The 21,280-nt window shown below is 47.1% G+C and overlaps 1 long non-coding RNA gene across 1 annotated transcript; it reads right to left on the reverse strand.

Annotated features, from left to right (window-relative positions):
- Positions 1–3,033: 3,033 nt before the first annotated feature.
- Positions 3,034–7,107, reverse strand: LOC115161518 (uncharacterized). The gene is made up of 3 exons (XR_003869274.1): positions 6,938–7,107; positions 5,832–5,878; positions 3,034–3,238 (listed from the first exon to the last, which is right to left on the reverse strand). It is a non-coding gene; the product is annotated as an uncharacterized LOC115161518 (long non-coding RNA).
- Between the last annotated feature and the right edge of the window lie 14,173 nt (positions 7,108–21,280).

Genomic DNA, 21,280 nt, shown 5'->3' on the forward strand with positions numbered 1-21,280 from the left:
AAATTTTAGGATTGTGATAAGCTAACCAGGGAACCCCCAGCACCACCGGAAACGCAGGGGAATCAATGAGGAAGAGGCTAATCTGCTCCTCATGACCCCCCCGCGTTACCATGACCAGTGGAACTGTGGCCTCCCTGACCAGCCCTGACCCAAGTGGTCGACTATCTAAGGCGTGCACGGGGAAGGGTTGGTCCAACTGAACCAAAGGAATCCCTAACTTAGTCTTGAACTCACGGTCCATAAAACTCCCAGCTGCGCCTGAATCGACTAGCGCCTTATGCTGGGAATGAGGGGAAAACTTGGGAAAAGAAACCAACACATACATATGGCCGACAGGGAGCTCTGGGTGAGCCTGGTGCTGACTCACCTGAGGTGTCCGAGTAGTGCTCTGCCTGCCCTCTCGACTCCCAGATGAGCTCCTCCAGCACCGGTCAGCAGTGTGTCCTCTCCAACCACAGCTGGTGCAGGAGGAGACTCCTCCTCCAGTCGTCCTAGCAGCAGCACCCCCTAGCTCCATGGGCGTCGGCGCGGGAGTGCTGGGAGGTGGAACGAACAGGGCCCGATCAGGACGCCCGCGAGCAGCCAGCATGTTGTCCAATCTGATGGACATGTCAATGAGTTGGTCCAGAGTTAGGGTGGTGTCCCGACAAGCCAGCTCCCTGCGGACGTCCTCTCTAAGGCTACACCTATAATGGTCCATCAGGGCCCTGTCATTCCACCCCGCGCCAGCGGCCAGGGTCCGAACTCCAGCGCGAAGTCCTGCTCGCTTCTCGTCTCCTGCCTTAGATGGAATAGCCGTTCACCTGCCGCTCTGCCCTCCGGTGGATGGTCGAACACAGCCCGGAAGCGACGGGTGAACTCTGGGTAATGGTCCCTTGCTGAATCCGGACCCTCTCAGACCGCGTTGGCCCATTCCAGGGCTTTACCCGTAAGACAGGAGACGAGGACGTTGACGCGCTCCTCTCCCGAGGGAGTCGGGTGGATGGTCGCCAGGTAAAGCTCCAACTGGGGCAGGAACACCTTACACCCGGCAACCGTCCCATCGTATTCCCTCGGGAGCGCAAGCCTAATCCCGCTGGGGCTGGGCGCCGTCAGAGATGGTGGTGGTGCAGGTTGGAGAGCAGCGGAGGGTGGGGTAGGGAGAGCGCTCATCTCCCATCTCTCCATCCTCGCCAACACTTCATCCATGGCGGTCCCCAGACGATGTAGGATGGCGGTATGTTGAGCGACACGCTCCTCCATGGATGGGTGGGGCGCGTCTGCTCCTGCTGACTCCATAATATTCGGGTGCGGGATTCTGTCAGTACTCACTAGGAGTGGTTGGGTGAAGTCAGGCACAGGAGACCAAATATGCAATAGTAGAGCGTTTTATTTCCAGAGTCAAAACCACCATGAACAGGCATGAATAAGGAAAACTCAACCAGACAAAAATGTCCACCCCAAAAGGGCCAGAACGCAGTCCAGAATAAAACGGCAGTCCACAATAGAAAAAAGAGAAATACGTAACCCCCAAACCCACGACAGGTAACACGAAACAATCCCGCACAAAACCCAACCTAGAACAGCAAGACTAAATAACCCACTAATGAACTGAACTCAAAACAGGTGCAACACAAGACAGACAAAACCAAACGAAAAGGGAAAAGGGGATCGGTGGCAGCTAGTAGGACGGCGACGATGACCGCCGAGCCCCGCACGAACAGAGAGAGGAGCCACCTTCGGTAGAAGTCGTGACAGAAAAGCATACCTGCGGTAAAAGATATCAAACAGTGATGACAGGCTTTGACATGACGGTCACAGCCACACGTTCACTGGTTAGGTAGGACACAATATATATTTTAGATAGGAGCAACAGTAGTGATACATACTCTCAATCTGAAGTGATATTCGTCCATAAATACAGAGCACAAGTACAACCCTTTTTATATAAACCTTTTAAGGTAGTAAGAAAATAAGCATTCACTTAACATTTAAATAAACCACCAGCTAGCAAATCACCTGTTAGCAATAGCTAGAGTGACATTGTAGTGCAGTGACCAACGGTGCTAGTTAGCTCGTCATTAACATGGCTAGCTAAGCCAGCAAAAACTTGGTTAACTTGCCGAAATATGTCTTAAATACATTAACGGCAAAATAAATATATACATAGTCCTATTCGTTATTGACTTCAGGATATATGAACCAGTTTTCCAAAGACACTATTGTGTTATACAGTTTTAAATACAGAGGAAGGAGACACATACACACTCTCAGAATATCTCTCTCAGACTGAGGAGCAGGCAGACCAACTTCCCAAATAGGGGAGAAGCACTCAAAACCCACTAGCTGTATTATTTTCTTTGAAAGAACAATGTCCGAAGACCTCTCGTATTGCCAACCTTACTACAATGGCAGCAAATATTCTTATGAATTCAGCAACACATAATGAAAGGAAACTTTATATCACTCCTTTTCCTGAAGTGAATGGCTTCACCTACAACTCCGCGAACTGTGGCGTTTGATATCTACATTGCGCGCGAGGTTGATGGAAACTACATTTTCACATGTACACTTGCCTGCTCACGTCGCTTGTTTGTGTCTTAGTTAGGTTAACTATCTTTCAAGCCATTCTAGGAGAATGTCACGTCCTGGCCAGTATATAAGGTTAATTGTTTTGTGGTTTGGTCAGGGCGTGGCAGGGGGTATTTGTTTTATGTGGTTCAGGGTGGTGTGTTTGGTTAAAGGGTGTTTGATTTAGTATTTCCGGGGTTTTGGTTTATAGTCTGTTTATGTATTTCTATGTCTAGTCTGGTGAGTGTGTTTCTATGTTGTGTTGATTGGGGTTGGGACTCTCAGTTGAAGGCAGGTGTTGTCTATCTGCCTTTGATTGAGAGTCCCATATATTAGGGTGTGTTTGTGGTTGTTATTTGTGGGTGATTGTTCTGTGTTCAGCCTTATGCTTTACCAGACTGTTTGTTGTTCGTTCGTTCGTGGTTTTCGTTTGTTTGTTATTTTTTGTACATTCATTTTTGAAGTTAATAAATTCTCAAGATGAGCATACACGTACCTGCTGCGTATTGGTCCTCCTTCACCGACGACAACCGTGACAGAGAACCATTCTTAGTAATGTTCTTAGTTAGGAGAACCATTCTTAATTATAGGTTACTATACCTTTCATGCCATAGTAGGAGAAGCGTTCACAGAACTCATTCACCACTATAAAGGAGATGCTGACAGGGTAGTTGGTCCCACATAGTTTCTGAGAAGAAAGGAGAAAGAGAGACAGAGGGACAGAGAGAGGGGAGAAGGGAGAGAGAGAGAGCGAGAAATGCAGAGAGAGAGGGTACAGTGAGGGAAAAAAGTATTTGATCCCCTGCTGATTTTGTACGTTTGCCCAGTGACAAAGAAATGATCAGTCTATAATTTTAATGGTATGTTTATTTGAACAGTGTGAGACAGAATAACAACAAAAAATTGATTTGCATTTTAATGAGGGAAATAAGTATTTGACCCCCTCTCAATCAGAAAGATTTCTGGCTCCCAGGTGTCTTTTCTACAGGTAACGAGCTGAGATTAGGAGCACACTTAAAGGGAATGCTCCTAATCTCAGCTTGTTACCTGTAGAAAAGACACCTGTCCACAGAAGCAATCAATCAGATTCCAAACTCTCCACCATGGCCAAGACCAAAGAGCTCCTCAAGGATGTCAGGGACAAGATTGTAGACCTACACAAGGCTGGAATGGGCTACAAGACGATCGCCAAGCAGCTTGGTGAGAAGGTGACAACAGTTGATGCGATTATTCACAAATGGAAGAAACACAAAAGAACTGTCAATATCCCTCGGCCTTGGGCTCCATACAATATCTCACCTCGTGGAGTTGCAATGATCATGAGAACGGTGAGGAATCAGCCCAGAACTACACGGGAGGATCTTGTCAATGATCTCAAGGCAGCTGGGACCATAGTCACCAAGAAAACAATTGGTAACACACTATGCCGTGAAGGACTGAAATCCTGCAGCACCCGCAAGGTCCCCCTGCTCAAGAAAGCATATATACATGCCCGTCTGAAATTTGCCAATGAACATCTGAATGATTCAGAGGACAACTGGGTGAAAGTGTTGTGGTCAGATGAGACCCAAATGGAGCTCTTTGGCATCAACTCAACTCGTCGTGTTTGGAAGAGGAGGAATGCTGCTTATGACCCCAAGAACACCATCCCCTCTGTCAAACATGGAGGTGGAAACATTATGCTTTGGGGGTGTTTATCTGCTAAGGGGACACGACAACTTCACCGCATCAAAGGGACGATGGACGGGGCCATGTACCGTCAAATCTTTGGTGAGAACCTCCTTCCCTCAGCCAGGGCATTGAAAATGGGTCGTGGGTGGGTATTCCAGCATGACAATGACCCAAAACACACAACCAAGGAAACAAAGGAGTGGCTCAAGAAGAAGCACATTAAGGTCCTCGAGTGGCCTAGCCAGTCTCCAGACCTTAATCCCATAGAAAATCTGTGGAGGGAGCTAAAGGTTCGAGTTGCCAAACATCAGCCTCGAAACCTTAATGACTTGGAGATGATCTACAAAGAGGAGTGGGACAAAATCCCTCCTGAGATGTGTGCAAACCTGGTGGCCAACTACAAGAAACGTCTGATCTCTGTGATTGCCAACAGGTTTTGCCCACCAAGTGCTAAGTCATGTTTTGCAAAGGGGTCAAATACTCATTTCCCTCAATAAAATGCAAATCAATTTATAAGATTTTTGACATGCGTTTTTCTAGATTTTGTTGTTGTTATTCTGTCTCTTACTGTTCAAATACACCTACCATTAAAATTATAGACTGATCATTTCTTTGTCACTGGGAAAACGTGCAAAATCAGCAGGGGATCAAATCCTTTTTTCCCCTCACTGTACACAATGACTAACTACAATCAGTTAAATAATACAATTATGACATTATCCATTCATGATAGAAAGAAATGACAAGTACTACGAAGGTCTGAAGAAGAAGAAATTAAAGTTGATGTCACGCCCTGGCCATAGAGAGGTTTTTTGTTCTCTATTTTGGTTAGGCCAGGGTGTGACTAGGGTGGGCATTCTATGTGCTTTTATCTATGTTTTTGTATTTCTTTGTTTTGGCCTGGTATGGCTCTCAATCGTACATCGTTGTCGCTGATTGGGAGCCATACTTTTGTTTCTTAAGTTCAAGTGTTTTGTATTATTAAAACTTCAATATGAACACTCACCACGCTGCATCTTGGTCCCCTCTGTCAGACGATCGTTACAGTTGAAATGTTGCTCAACGAAGAAACCAAGATAACTAAGATGCCACTTTCCAAGAATCATCCAATCGATATACATTGTGCCTGTTTGTAACGGCTGTCTTCGTCGTCAGATGAAACAGAGAAGTCATCGTCGGAAAAGGTGGAGCAATACGCAGCGGAGTGAGTGTTCATATTCAATATTTAATTAATAGAAACACTTTAAACAAAACACGAAAATGAACGACAGCCTACAGTTCTGCTAGGTACAAAACTAAACAGAAACAATTACCCACAAAACCCAAAGGGAAAAACATGCTCCTTATGTGTGACTCCCAATCAGCAACAACGAGCTTCAGCTGTGCCTGATTGGGAGCCACACACACACACGGCACAAAACAAAGAAATACAAAAACATAGAAAAAGGAACATAGAACGCCCACCCAATGTAACACCCTGGCCTAACCAAAATAAAGAACAAAAACCCCTCTCTATGGCCAGGGCGTTACACTGTTCAAGGCACTTTCCAAAGACAGGACCATGGATATAGTGCAATGAAACATGAAAGTAGAGAAATATCAAAAATTACCGGTGATTTGCTTGTCTTTCCATTTTCATGAATTTTCAACTCATGTTCTGTAAGGAAATCACAAAATAATTTAACATTGGAGGTATTGCATTTACAAGATGCATGTACATGACATGACGTACTGTATCTACATTTAAAGTAACTGTCCAGTGTTTCCAGATTTCTATGAAATAAGATCTATAATTAATTACAATATTATTGAAATCATTTTCCTTCCACTTTTTAAAATTATGATTAAAAAGCAGCTTTTCTGTGTTGGAATGGTGTGGGTGTACCCCAACAACAGAATGGTGTGGGTGTATACTGGTCCATAAAAATATTAATGCAAGTAGACCGCTGATTGGCCAGCTCATCCTCATCAGGAAATAGTAAGCATTTTTTAAATGCCTGTTTAAGATATAGGTTTGAGGTGGGGTTTTTGGAATGTTTTTTTTCTACAATGTATGCTTTGGCCACAAGTACCAGTATAGGATAGGACAACATTATTTGAGTATGAGTTAACAGAATATGAACTTTTAAAAGTGAGATTTTCACTGGACAGTTACTTTAAACATAATCTCTAATAAATGCAGGCCTTCTGTCAAATGCAATGAAATCCAACCCGTAGTGCAGTATTCACGCAGTGACAAATACTAGTCAATTAGGTGCATAATTTCTGGGAATTGCCATAGTGACTATTAATAATAAAATAATAATTCATGCCAGACTACTCATTATTATTACGCTCTATGGCCTATGAGAGGAAAGTGGTTTATGGTAATAATAGGTCAAATGAATACAAACGCTCCGATGATGCGCCTGTTGACTCAGTTCCATTGCAAATAGACAGATGTGATGGTAAACATATTCCGAAGTTTCGCAGTGAAAACCAAATACTAAATGCAGAATTACAAATTCCACATATTTCAGCATTTCTATAAATCGAGCACATGTTACACATTTGCCTACATCCATCCATCTTGTCAAGCATTGGCATGCATAACGACAATCATTCGCCATTTGTCACTCTACAAAAAACTGAAAACTATTGATAATAAAGTTTGTGTGTAAAACTCTTTCCTTCAAATATGCATGGACCATAGATCCAATAAAAAGACATGCATTACCCTTTCGTGTCTCCATTTCTTCTGTTTTTTTCTGGAGTGTTTTTGGCACACTAGCGTCGCATCGGTCGGTGGACCTCTTGACGTGTGTCCAAGTCCGTTCCTCTCTTGTCTATGACTCTGAGCGCACTGCGCAGTAATGGAAAACGCAGCTCTCTTATAACATATGTTCAACATAATATTCGACTCCAGATCCATGAATTTGTGACTTCAAGAGCTGTTCAGTACAGATATGTTACTGTCAGTAGAATAACAGATCTTACTTGACTTTCATTTAGCCCAGCTACTTGACTGGACTGTGTGGGAACCTGCCTGTGAACCAGATTCTGGATGCACAATAGAGTTCTTGTTTGGGTTTTTGAACCCGCAAACCTGAGCATGGAATGAATGCCTGTTGAAATTGGCCTGAAGTGATCATAGCCTGTGAGTTCCTTGAGTCCCACTGGTGGATAGTAGACTAACAGTAGTGTTTGCTCAGACAAAATAGGGTAGGCTAAGCCTACCTTTTGATAAGAAAAGTTTAGAGAACATTTATCCCTCATCATTTTATTATCAAATCATTAGTCTGCCTATCTAACCGATTAAACTTTGGTAGTAGTTGGCTTGGTGTGAATTAATAATTCGTAACTTGTAACTTCGTTAGCCTACTCTGACGAAGTCCATGCTGCTGAAACGCGTCAGAGATTTTACATATTTGTTCCATTAAACAAACTGTAAAAATGAAGGCATTTTCATTATATGAAGAGTGCCTCTGGTCCTCCTTGTTTTTTGAATACCTTATGAATTGAATAACTTCCATATGTTCTGGCACTTTTAACTGAGTCATTTTTGGACAAGTTATCATGTATTTATGGGGTTTTGTTATCATGCATTTTTTATTTATTTCTCATGGAGAGTGCTATTGTTGAAGTGACTGAATAAAACAAATTGTTCACACAAAAAAGTTTTCATGTAGTTCATCTCTAGTATTTCCTGATTTCCACACACAGGTGTAGGATCTTAATTTGACCTGTATTGTTACAGCAAAATAATCATTCAGAAACAAGATTTCATTGTAATGTTGCTTGATAAGGGGTTAGGCTATTAGCTGGCCAAAAGTAGGCTACATGAAACGTGCAATACTGTTAATATAACCATGTTAGTGTGGGTTTTCAGTGAATGTATGTAAATCGCAAAGCTCATCTGCATTCCTTGCAGTGCAGGACAATTCTCAGCAACAAAATAGTGGATTGTAAAACTCAATAGTATATAGTATATATTAGCATATAACTATTTCCCCCATGAAACCCCTACCATGCTGTTTGGTTATATTTTCCATGTCAATAGTCTCCAATTGTAAATAAATGAATGGTCAGCATGTCACATTTACATTCTCCTTTGATGTGCTATGATGTTCCACCCTGGTGCCAGTCACCATCCCCTATGCATGAGCACCACAGGCGGCAGTAGAGACACTAACTACATAACAGTTAATTTTATTTATTTATTTTTTATTGAACCATTATTTAATTAGGCAAGTCAGTTAACCTCTCTGGGAACGTGGGACGTTTGCGTCCCACCCTAGTCAACAGCCAGTGGAATCGCGTCGCGCGAAATACAAAACCTCATAAATGCTATAACTTCAATTTCTCAAACATATGACTATTTTACACCATTTTATAGATACACCTCTCCTGAATCGAACCACGCTGTCCAATTTCAAAAAGGCTTTACAGCAAAAGCAAAACATTAGATTATGTTAGGAGAGTACCCTGCCAAAAAAAAATCACACTGCCATTTTCAAAGCAACTAGATGCATCACAAATACCCAAAACACAGCTAAATGCAGCACTAACCTTTGACAATCTTCATCAGATGACACTCCTAGGACATCATGTTACACAATACATGCATTTTTTGTTCCATAAAGTTCATATTTATATATAAAAACAGCATTTTACATCGGCGCGTGACGTTCAGAAAATATTTTCCCTCAAATGCTTCCGGTGGATCAGCGCTACAATTTACAAAATTACTATTCGAAAACATTGTTACAATTTAATATTGTCATTCAAAGAATTATAGTGTAACGGCTGTCGTCTGAAGAAGTGGACCAAGGTGCAGCGGAGTTAGTGTTCATTATTAGAATTTAATATAAACAACATGAACACTATACAAACAAGAAAAGCGTAAACCGACAGCAAACAGTCCTGTCTGGTACAAAACACTGACAGAAACAATTACCCACAAAAACCCAAAGGAAAAACATGCTCCTTATGTGTGACTCCCAATCAGCAGCAACGAGCTTCAGCTGTGCCTGATTGGGAGCCACACACACGGCCCAAAACAAATAAATACCAAAACATAGAAAAAGGAACATAGAACGCCCACCCAATGTAACACCCTGGCCTAACCAAAATAAAGAACAAAAACCCCTCTCAATGGCCAGGGCGTTACATATAGATTAACATTTCGTGAATGCAACCGCATTGCCAGATTTAAAAATAACTTTACTGGGAAATCACACTTTGCAATAAACGACGTGGTATGCTCAGAAAAATAGGCTAGGCGATACATGTTAGCGCCATCTTGGAACCATCTAAAATCAAATATACTATTGTAAATATTCCCTTACCTTTGATTATCTTCATCAGAAGGCACTTCCAGTAATCCCAGGTCCACAACAAATGTAGTTTTGTTCGAAAAAGTTAATAATTTATGTCCCAATATGTCCCAATAGTTCCTTCTTGTTAGCGCGTTCCGAAGGCTACTCATAATGTACTGAAGCGCGCGGGACTTGTCGTCACGAATGTGCAAAACAAATATATTTACGTTCGTTCAAACATGCCAAACGTTGTATAACATAAATCTTTAGGGCCTTTTTCAACCAGAGCTTCAATAATATTCAAGGCGGATGATTGCATTTTCTTACTAAACGTTTCGGAACAAAAGGGTTCCCATGGGCGCCCGCGTCATAGTAGTAATAGCCCTCCCCCTGTGACCAACTTCCCAAGCCTCTCTTTGGGTCAGTTTCTACCATAGAAGACTCAAACCACTTTGTAAAGACTGTTGACATCTAGTGGAAGCCTTAGGAAGTGCTAAATGATTAATAAGTCCCTGTGTGTTTCAATGGCAAAGGTTTGAAGTGATTCCACACATCAGATTTCCATTTCCTGTTAGGATTTGTCTCAGGGTTTTGACTGCCATATGAGTTCTGTTATACTCACAGACACCATTCAAACAGTTTTAGAAACTTTAGAGTGTTTTCTATCCAAATCTACTAATTATATGCATATTCTAGTTACTGGGCAGGAGTAGTAACCAGATTAAATCGGGTACATTTTTTATCCGGCCGTGCAAATACTGCCCCCTATCCCCAAAAGGTTTTATTTATTTACAATGAAGGCCTACACCAGCCAAACCTGGACATCGCAGGACCAATTGTGCACCGCCCTATGGGACTCCCAATCACGGCCAGTTGTGAATCAGCCTGGATTCGAAACAGGGTGTCTGTAGTGACGCCTCTAGCACTGTCACGACTTCCTCCGAAGTCGGGCCCTATCCTTGTTCGGGCTACGTTCGGCGGTCAACGTCACCGGTCTTCTAGCCATCGCCGATCCACCTTTCATTTTCCATTTGTTTTGTCTTGTCTTCCCACACACCTGGTTCCAATTCCATTCATTACATGTTGTGTATTTAACCCTCTGTTCCCCCCATGTCCTTGTCCAGAATTGTTTATTATAAGTGCTTGTGCATGTTATGTCTGGTGTGCGTCGAGTATTGTACCCATGTATTGATTGTTCTGTTTTCCGGTGGGTTTTATTTATTAAACTGCACCATTGGAAACACAGATTTTGCTCTCCTGCGTCTGACATCTCTGCCTCCAGTACGCAGCCCTTACAGAATTCCGGACCAAACTTATGGAGTCAGCAGGAGCAGGTACCCCGGGTATAGGGGTAGAGGAGCGCGTCCGGGAGCATGCAGCAATGCTCCACCATCTTGGCACCACCATGGACCGCGTTGTCCAGACAATGGACCGCTGGGAGAGACAGGGAGTTCTCCCAGCGCCTCCACCAGCACAGCCAGGGTCTCCACTACGCGCCCCTCCTACCTATCACCAGCCGTTTCCGGGCAGTCTTCGACCACTCGCCCGAGGGTAGAGCGGCAGATGAACGCCTTCCATCCGAGGCAGGGAACGAGGAGCGCCCAGGAGTTCGCCCGCCCTGGAGTTTCGGACCCTGGCAGCCGGCGCGGGATGGAACGACAAGGCCCTGATCGACCATTATGGCTGCAGTCTGCGTGAGGACGTCCGTCGGGATTTGGCCTGCAGAGACACCACCCTCACGTTCGACCAGCTGGTGGACCTGTCCATCTGGCTGGACAACCTGCGGCTACCCGCGGACGTTCAGATCGGGGTCTGTTGGTTCCATTCCCTCGCACCCCCTCTCCGATACCTATGGAGCTGGGAGGGGTGGTGTGCAGGGAGACCGGAGGTGGTTCCAGCTCGTGCACCATCTGTGGCCGCAGAGGTCAAACTGCCGGCCGGTGCTGGGTTGGTTCCTCTGGGTATCGAGGCAGCAGGCAGGGCGCTATGGCGTCACCCCAGGTGAGCCGGCACCATTCTACCCAGAGCCCTTAGTCGCACATATGTTTGTGTATGTAACTTTTCCTGAGTTTTCCCCGCATTCCCAGCATAAGGCGCTCATCGATTCAGGCGCGGCTGGGAATTTTATAGATTTACATTTACATTTAAGTCATTTAGCAGACGCTCTTATCCAGAGCGACTTACAAATTGGTGCATTCACCTTATGATATCCAGTGGAACAACCACTTTACAATAGTGCATCTAAATCTTTTAGGGGGGGGGGGTTAGAAGGATTACTTTATCCTATCCCAGGTATTCCTTAAAGAGGTGGGGTTTCAGGTGTCTCCGGAAGGTGGTGATTGACTACGCTGTCCTGGCGTCGTGAGGGAGCTTGTTCCACCATTGGGGTGCCAGAGCAGCGAACAGTTTTGACTGGGCTGAGCGGGAACTGTGCTTCCTCAGAGGTAGGGAGGCGAGAGGTGGATGAACGCAGTGCCCTTGTTTGGGTGTAGGGCCTGATCAGAGCCTGAAGGTACAGAGGTGCCGTTCCCCTCACAGCCGTTCCCCTCATAGATCGTCCGCCCATAGTTTAGGGATCTCCATTGTTCCCGTGGCTGTACCCTTCCCCATTCACGCTTTAGATAGTCGACCATTAGGGTCATGGTTGATCAGGGAGGCCACCACTCCTCTGGGCATGGTGACGCAGGGGGATCACAAGGAGAGAATTAGTCTCTTCCTTATTGACTCTCCTGCGTTTCCTGTGGTGCTAGGCCTACTCTGGTTAGTTTGTCATGACCCCACTTTTTCTTGGCCACAGAGGGCTCTCACAGGGTGGTCGCGAGAGTTCTCGGGGAGGTGTTTAGGGGTTTCCGTTCGTGCTACTACGGTGGAAAGTCCAGACCGGGTCTCCGCCGTGCGCATACCCCCTTAATATGCCAATTTGGCTCTCGCCTTCTCCAAAAAGAAGGCGATTCAATTACCACCCCGTCGCCTGGGCGATTGCGCGATAAATCTCCTGGTAGATGCTGCACTTCCCAGGAGTCACATGTATCCCCTCTCACAGGCGGAAATGGAGGCTATGGAAACATATGTCTCCAAATCCCTGTGTCAGGGGTACATTCGGTCATCCACTTCACCCGCTTCCTCGAGTTTCTTTTTTGTGAAGAAGAAGGAGGAAGGTCTGTGCCCGTGTATTGACTATCAAGATCTGAACCAGATCACTGTGAGGTATAGTTACCCTCTACCGCTCATAGCCACAGCAACTGAATCAATGCACGGGGCGCGCTTCTTCACCAAACTAGATCTCAGGAGCGATTACAACCTGGTGCGTATCCGAGATGGAGACGAGTGGAAGACAGCTTTCAGTACCACCTCAGGGCACTATGAGTACCTCGTCATGCCATGCGGGTTGATGAATGCACCATCAGTCTTCCAGGCATTTGCAGACAAGATTTTCAGGGACCTGCATGGGCAGGGTGTAGTGGTGTATATTGATGACATTCTGATATACTCCGCTACACGCGCCGAGCATGTGTCCCTGGTGCGCAGGGTGCTTGGTCGCCTGTTGGAGCGTGACCTGTACGTGAAGGCTGAGAAGTGCCTGTTCTTCCAGCAGTCCGTCTCCTTCCTAGGGTACATCATTTCCACTTCAGGGGTGGAGATGGAGAGTGATCACATTTCAGCCGTGCGTAGTTGGCCGACTCCCACCACGGTAAAGGAGGTGCAGCGGTTCTTAGGGTTTGCCAACTACTACCGGAGATTTATCTGGGATTTTGGTCAGGTAGCGGCTCCCATTACCTCACTGCTGAAGGGGGGCCCGGTGCGTTTGCAGTGGTCGGCTGAGGTGGACAGGGCTTTTGGTCACCTGAGGGCTCTGTTTACCTCGGCTCCCGTGCTGGCCCATCCAGATCCCTCTTTGGCATTCATAGTGGAGGTGGACGCTTCCGAGGCTGGGATAGGAGCTGTGCTCTCTCAGCGCTCGGGTACGCCACCGAAGCTCCGCCCCTGTGCCTTCTTCTCGAAGAAGCTCATCCCGGTGGGGGCGAAACTATGGTGTGGGGGACCGGGAGCTGTAAGCTATCGTCAAGGCTCTGAAGGCGTGGAGACTGGCTTGAGGGGGCTAAACACCCTTTCCTCATCTGGACTGACCACCGCAATCTGGAGTACATCCGGGCAGCGAGGAGATTAAACTCTCGCCAGGCAAGGTGGGCCATTTTTTTCACCCGTTTTGTGTTTACCCTTTCCTACAGGCCAGGCTCCCAGAACGTGAAGGCAGACATATTGTCCCGGCTGTATGACACAGAGGAGTGGCCCATGGATCCCACTCCCATACTCCCCGCCTCCTGCCTGGTGGCGCCGGTAGTGTGGGAGCTGGACACGGACATTGAGCAGGCGTTACGTGTAGAGCCCACTCCCGTCCAGTGTCCCGCTGGGCGTCAGTACGTCCCGTCTGCTGTTCGTGACCGGTTGATCTATTGGGCCCACACGTCACCCTCCTCTGGTCATCCTGGGAACGGTCGGACAGTGCGCTGTTTGAGCGGGAGGTACTGGTGGCCTACCTTGGTTAAAGACGTGACGGTTTATGTTTCCTCCTGCTCGGTGTGGTCCCAGTGTAAGGCTCCTAGGCACCTGCCCAGAGGGAAGCTACACCCCTTACCCATTCCACAACGGCCTTGGTCGCACCTGTCGGTGGATTTTCTAACCGATCTCCCCCCCTCGCAGGGTAACACCGCAATCCTGGTCGTTGTGGATCGGTTTTCAAAGTCCTGTCGTCTACTTCCTTTGCCCGGTCTCCCTGCGGCCCTACAGACTGTGGAGGCCTTGTTTACGCACGTCTTCCGGCACTACGGGCTGCCTGAGGATATAGTGTCTGATCGAGGTCCCCAATTCACGTCTAGGGTATGGAAGGCGTTCATGGAACGTCTGGGGGTCTCGATCAGCCTTACTTCAGGGTTTCACCCCGAGAGTAATGGGCAGGTGGAGAGAGTGAACCAGGATGTGGGCAGGTTTCTACGGTCCTATTGCAAGGACCGGCCGGGTGAGTGGGCTGTGTTTGTGCCCTGGGCCGAGATGGCACAGAACTCGCTTCGTCACTCCTCCACTAACCTCTCTCCCTTCCAGTGTGTACTGGAGTACCAGCCGGTTCTGGCGCCTTGGCATCAGGGTCAGACCGAGGCTCCTGCGGTGGACGACTGGTTCAGGCGCACGGAGGAGACATGGGAAGCTGTCCGTGTCCACCTTCAGCGGGCCGTGCTGCGCCAAAAGGAGAACGCAGACCGCCACCGCAGTGAGACCGGGTCTGGCTCTCTGTAACGCCCCGGCCATAGAGAGGGGTTTTTAGTTCTCTATTTTGGTTAGGCCAGGGTGTTACATGGGTGGGCGTTCTATGTTTATTTTTCTATGTTAGTTTTTATCTTTGTTTGGCCGTGTGTGGCTCTCAATCAGGAATAGCTGTAGTTCGTTGTTGCTGATTGGGAGTCATACATAGCCAGCCTGTTTTTCCTTTGGGGTTTGTGGGTGATTGTTTTCTGTTTAGTGTGTAACCGGACAGAACTGTTGCTGGTCGTTTTGTTTATTTTGTAGTGTTCATGCGATTCATTAAATCCTTTATGATGAACACATCCTCCGCTGCACCTTGGTCTCTTTCTGACGACGGCCGTTACAGAATCACCCACCAACAACGGACCAAGCAGCGGCGGAAGGAGAAGCACCAGGAGAGGGGCAGTATGGACTCGTGGACCTGATAGGAGATCAGAGCCGGAGTGGGCCCATGGAAGAAGGCAAAGAAGGACCGGGAATATTACAGTGGAACGCCGATAGCGTTCAAACCGGAGAGGCAGCCCCAATACATTTCTTTGGGGGGGCACATGGACAGATCGGCGGAGCCGAGGATGGAACCAGAGCCAGTCGGGGTAAAATTGGAGGGGAGCGAAGCAGAGACTGTTAAGGAGTTGATGGGTAAATTGGAGGAGAAGTATATGTGAGAGCTATTGTGTTGGTGTATTAGGCACGGCATTCGCCCTGCAGAGCGTGTCCTAGAAATAATGTCACCTGAGTTAGTACTTCATACTTGTCCTGAGGTGCGTGCTAGCCATCTGGTAAAGACAGTACCAGGCCCACGCACCAGTGCGTCAGCCCAGTCCTACTCGTCCTATTCCTGCTCTTCGCACTAGCTCTGAGGTGCGTGTATCCAAACTGGCACTTCCAGTACCAGCACCACGCATCAGGCTTCCAGTGCAGCAGCCCAGTCCAACTCAGCCTATTCCCGCTCCCCGCACTAACCCTGAGGTGCGTGTCCCCAAACTGGCACTTCCAGTACCAGCACCATGCATCAGGCTTCCAGTGTGGCAGCCCAGTCCAACTAAGCCTGTTCCCGCTCCCCGCACTAACCCTGAGGTGCGTGTCCCCGAACTGGCACTTCCAGTACCAGCACCACGCATCAGGCCTCCTGTGGGTCTCTCCAGCCTGGTCTATCCTGTGCCTCCTCCTCGTACCATGCCTCCTGTGGGTCTCCCCAGCCTGGTGAGTCCTGTGCCTGCGCCCAGAGCCAAGCCTCCTGCATGTCTCCCCAGCCTGGTGAATCCTGAGCCAGAGCCGCCAGAGCCGCCCGCCAGTCCGGAGCCGCCAGAGCCGCCCGCCAGTCCGGAGCCGCCAGAGCCGCCCGCCTGTCCGGAGCCGCCAGAGTCGCCCGCCTGTCCGGAGCCGCCAGAGTCGCCCGCCAGCCGGGCGCAGCCAGAGTCGCCCGCCAGCCGGGCGCAGCCAGAGTCGCCCGCCAGCCGGGCGCAGCCAGAGACGCCCGCCAGCCGGGCGCAGCCAGAGACGCCCGCCAGCCGGGCGCAGCCAGGGTCGCCCGCCAGCCGGGCGCAGCCAGGGTCGCCCGCCAGTCCTCCGGCGCAGCCAGGGTCGCCCGCCAGTCCTCCGGCGCAGCCAGGGGCGCCACCTAGTTGGGCTAAGCCGAGGGGGGAGCGGGGTCCACGGCCCGCACCAGAGCCACCGCCGTAGGAAGGCCCACCCGGACCCTCCCCTTTAGTGTCAGGTTTTGCGGCTGGAGTCCGCACCTTTGGGGGGGGGGGGTACTGTAACGCCCTGGTCATAGAGAGGGGTTTTTAGTTCTCTATTTTGGTTAGGCCAGGGTGTTACATGGGTGGGCGTTCTGTTTATTTTTCTATGTTGGTTTGTTTCTTTGTTTGGCCGTGTGTGGCTCTCAATCAGGAACAGCTGTAGTTCGTTGTTGCTGATTGGGAGTCATAAAATAGCCAGCCTGTTTTTCCTTTGGGGTTTGTGGGTGATTGTTTTCTGTTTAGTGTGTAACCGGACAGAACTGTTGCTGGTCGTTTTGTTTATTTTGTAGTGTTCATGCGATTCATTAAATCCTTTATGATGAACACATCCTCCGCTGCACCTTGGTCTCTTTCTGACGACGGCCATAACACTCTCGTCCCGAAACCTACCCCTCCGCCTGCCCTGCCAGAAGCTGGGTCCGTGGTTTGTGGGGCCATTTAAAGTCCTGAGGAGAGTGAACGAGGTTTGTTATAGGTTACAGCTTCCCCCCGATTACCGTATTAACCTCTCGTTCCATGTGTCTCTCCTCAGGCCGGTGGAGGCTGGCCCGCTCCAGGAGTCTGAGGTGCGGACATCGAGGGGGCCTCTGGACATCGAGGGGGCCCCGGCGTACTCCGTTCGCTCCATACTGGATTCGAGGCATCGGACGAGGGGCCTTCAGTATCTCGTGGAGTGGGAGGGGTACGGTCCAGAGGAGAGGTGCTGGGTTCCGGTCGAGGACATGTTGGACCCTTTAATGCTGCAGGAGTTCCACCATCGTCGTCCGGATCGCCCTGCGCCTCGCCCTTCGGGTCGTCATCGAGGCCGGTGTCGACGCGCTGCTGGAGCCGCACGCCAAGAGGGGGTACTGTCACGACTTCCTCCGAAGTCGGTCCCTCTCCTTGTTCGGGCAACGTTCGGCGGTCGACGTCGCCGGTCTTCTAGCCATCGCCGATCCACCTTTCATTTTCCATTTGTTTTGTCTTGTCTTCCCACACACCTGGTTCCAATTCCATTCATTACATGTTGTGTATTTAACCCTCTGTTCCCCCATGTCCTTGTCCGGAATTGTTTATTGTAAGTGCTTGTGCACGTTATGTCTGGTGTGCGTCGAGTATTGTACCCATTTATTGATTGTTCTGTTTTCCGGTGGGTGTTATTTATTAAACTGCGCCATTGGAAACACAGGTTTTGCTCTTCTGCGTCTGACTTCTCTGCCTCCAGTATGCACCCCTTACAAGCACTGAGTTGCAGTGCCTTAGACTGCTGCCCCACTCGGGAGCATGAAGACAGGATATGTACCCACTGTCCACAAAATGAGGTGGAAACCAAGCTGCACTTTCTAACTTCTTTCCAAATGTAGGACCATATAAGAGACATATAATTCCCTCAAATTACACAAATCCACAAAGTATTTGAACACAAATTCAAAACCCCATATCTGTTAGGGGAAATACCTCAGTGTGCAATCCCAGAAGCAGATTTGTGACTTGCTGCCACAAGAAAAGGTCAGCCAGTGAGTCAAAAACACTAATGTAAATAAATATAACCTATATTTATCTGCCTATTTATTTCCCTTCAATCAATAATTCATTCTACTAGTTGCACATTGTCACAATAGCTTACTAATAGCCGCTACAGCCTATTTATTGCCTTACCTCCATAATCTTCCCTCATTTGCACACTGTATATAGATTTTTTTTCTATTGTGTTATTGACTGTACATTTGTTTATTCCATGTGTAACTCTGTTGTTGTGTGTTTCACACTGCTTTGCTTTATCTTGGCCAGGTCACAGTTGTAAATGAGAACTTGTTCTCAACTGGCCTACCTGGTTAAATAAAGGTGAAAAACTAAATAAAAATGATGTAACATTTCAAATGTTATACTACATTTTTTAATCGCTAACAATATAATATTTTAAACATTATTATTCTCTTGAAACTTTTCGTGTGTTTATTGTTTTTGTCTTTGTTTATTTCATGTTATCCAGAGCGACTTACAGTAGTGAATGCATACATTTCATTAAAAAAAATTCCGTATTGGTCCCCCGTAGGAATCGAACCCACAACCCTGCAATCACCATGCTCTACCAACTGAGCCACACAGGACCACATGGTTTTTCGTGTTGTTTAGGCAATATATATTGAAGAAAAATATAAACGGAACATGTAACAATTTCTACGATTTTACTGAGTTACAGTTAATATAGGGAAATCCGTCAATTTAAATGAATTCATTAGGCCCTATTCTATGGATTTCACCTGACTAGCAATACAGATATGCATCTGTTAGTCAAAGAAACATGGGACCAACACTGTACATGTTGCATTTATATTTTTGTTCCGTGTAAAAATATGTTTCCCATGCCATAAAGCCCATTTGAATTGAACTGGATTTAGAGAGAGAGAGAAAGAGAGAAAAAGAGAGCGAGAGAGATCAAGAGAGCTAAGGGAACCCTGGGCCATTGAAAACAGCAACCCATACAAGGACCTGTACTCAGTAATCTAATTCACTGAAAGACTTCAATTGCTCCTTTGAAATTCTGACCACAGGACCCTTCTAGCACAGTCTCAGATATAGGCTATGTTAAAACTGTGATGTGAAAAGAAAATCGAGCCTGCAAGTTCAATATGGAACCACTTCCAAAAGGGTTAACAGTTTCAAACATTGGTTGTTTTCTAAACATGTTGTGCCAACTGAATCGCTGTATCTATGGTAACTAAAATAAGCAAATAGATCTGATAGTGATATCACCCTTATCATCCAGTGACTTCAAATGACCACACTCTAAATCCACAACACTGATTTGTTAAGTACATTTTAAGTCACAATTAACTCCAAATAATGCCATAAAGTGTAAAGGTCCCCTGTTTTATGTTGCAATTTCATGCCAACACCTTTCTTTTATTCCTTTATGATATTCGAATGAGGACAGAAACTGCACCATTTGGATGGATGGTTATCTAGGGATGAGGATGCACTTGAAGCTATGCTGTTTGAAGGGGAGATTAACAGCCAGATCATTGAGTGAGTGGAGGACTATAAATACCTTGGAACCATCATTCACAACAAGCTCTCCTTCAAAAGGAACACTGAATAGATTCACTCTAAATGTCAACAATGGCTGTTCTTTTTACAGAAATGTAGGCAGTTTAATGTACACCCATCCATCCTCCAAGCATTTTATAAATGCTTTATATAATCCATCCTAGCTTTTAATATTGTGCGGTGGTTTGGTGCTCTATGGAACACTAGTTAGAGCCCATTGTAATAAAAAACAGTGGGAAGGTCATTGGAGAAAGCCAGAAACCCCTTAGTGACATCTATAAAAAAACAAGGAAGAAGGGGGAACAAATAGCCTTGAACATTATGCACATACTCCATGACCAGTACAGTCCCCTACCCTCCGGACGCAGATATACTGTAGATCTGTCATACAATTCTAAGAGAGCAGCTTCTCGTTTTAATAGATTTTTTAAATATGTGTATTTATAGCCTGTGATTGCATAGGTTAGAAGCAATCTAATCTGTTATACTGTTAATGTTTCTATGTTCTATTTTGCTATGTTGTTGTGTCTTGTATGTATCACCCCATCACCGCTCATGAAATTCCCTCTCAGGAAATAAACGTTTTTTGAATTGAATACTAGGGAAACATGAATGACAGGACTTTTACTGAATATATTTTGTGATAAAAGACTCTTCAGTATGCATAAGACTTATCTAGTCTTACTATCCACGGCTTGAAGTCACCATGCTTGGTAGAGAAAATGTCACTTTTTTTGTGGTTCTAACTAAAGGGAGTACAGCTTCAACGGGAAGTTACTTTTTTGTAGCAGGTTAAGATAATTAATGTGGCAGGTTAGGAGACTTAGTTTAAGGTTAGGAAAAAGGTTAGGGTTAGCTAAAATGCTCTCCTAACCTGCTATGAAAAGTCAACGAGGCAACGAGGAACAGCTGCCTCCAATTGAAGGTCAAAACAATAAACCAGACATAGAAATAGAAAAAATAGAACATAGAAATACAAAACATAGAACACAACCCAAAAACCCTGACAACACAAAACAAACACACCCCTGCCATGTCCTTACCAAACTACAACAACAAATAACCTCTTTTACTGGTCAGGACGTGACAGTACCCCCCCCCCCCCAAAGATGCAGACCCCGGAAGCACCTCACAAAAATAAACAAAAATAATAATAAACCCCAAAACAATAATAATCCTAACTAAAGGGAGGGAAGGAAGGGTGGCCACCGTCACCGACGGTTCTGTGCTACACCCCCCCTCCCCTACCTCCTACTACGGAGGTGGCTCAGGCTCCGGCCTTACTCCCCAACCTAACCTGTCCACCTCCGCTAAATGCTTATTATATTTTACCCCTCCCGAAGTCTCTGGGCTATGGCGCATCGCTGAAGACCTCGGGCTGATGCCCGTCGCTGGAGACCTCGGGCTGATGCGCGTCGCTGGAGACCTCGGGCTGATGCGCGTCGCTGGAGACCTCGGACTGGAGGGCCGACTCTGGCTGCGCCGGTTCCGGACTGGAGGGCCGACTCTGGCTGCGCCGGTTCCGGACTGGAGGGCCGACTCTGGCTGCGCCGGTTCCGGACTGGAGGGCCGACTCTGGCTGCGCCGGTTCCGGACTGGAGGGCCGACTCTGGCTGCGCCGGTTCCGGACTGGAGGGCCGACTCTGGCGGCTCCGACTGTGGGCCGTCTCTGCTGGCTCCGGACTGTGGGCC

This window comes from Salmo trutta, chromosome 24 (genome assembly GCF_901001165.1).
Source record: "Salmo trutta chromosome 24, fSalTru1.1, whole genome shotgun sequence".
Lineage (NCBI taxonomy): Eukaryota > Metazoa > Chordata > Actinopteri > Salmoniformes > Salmonidae > Salmo > Salmo trutta.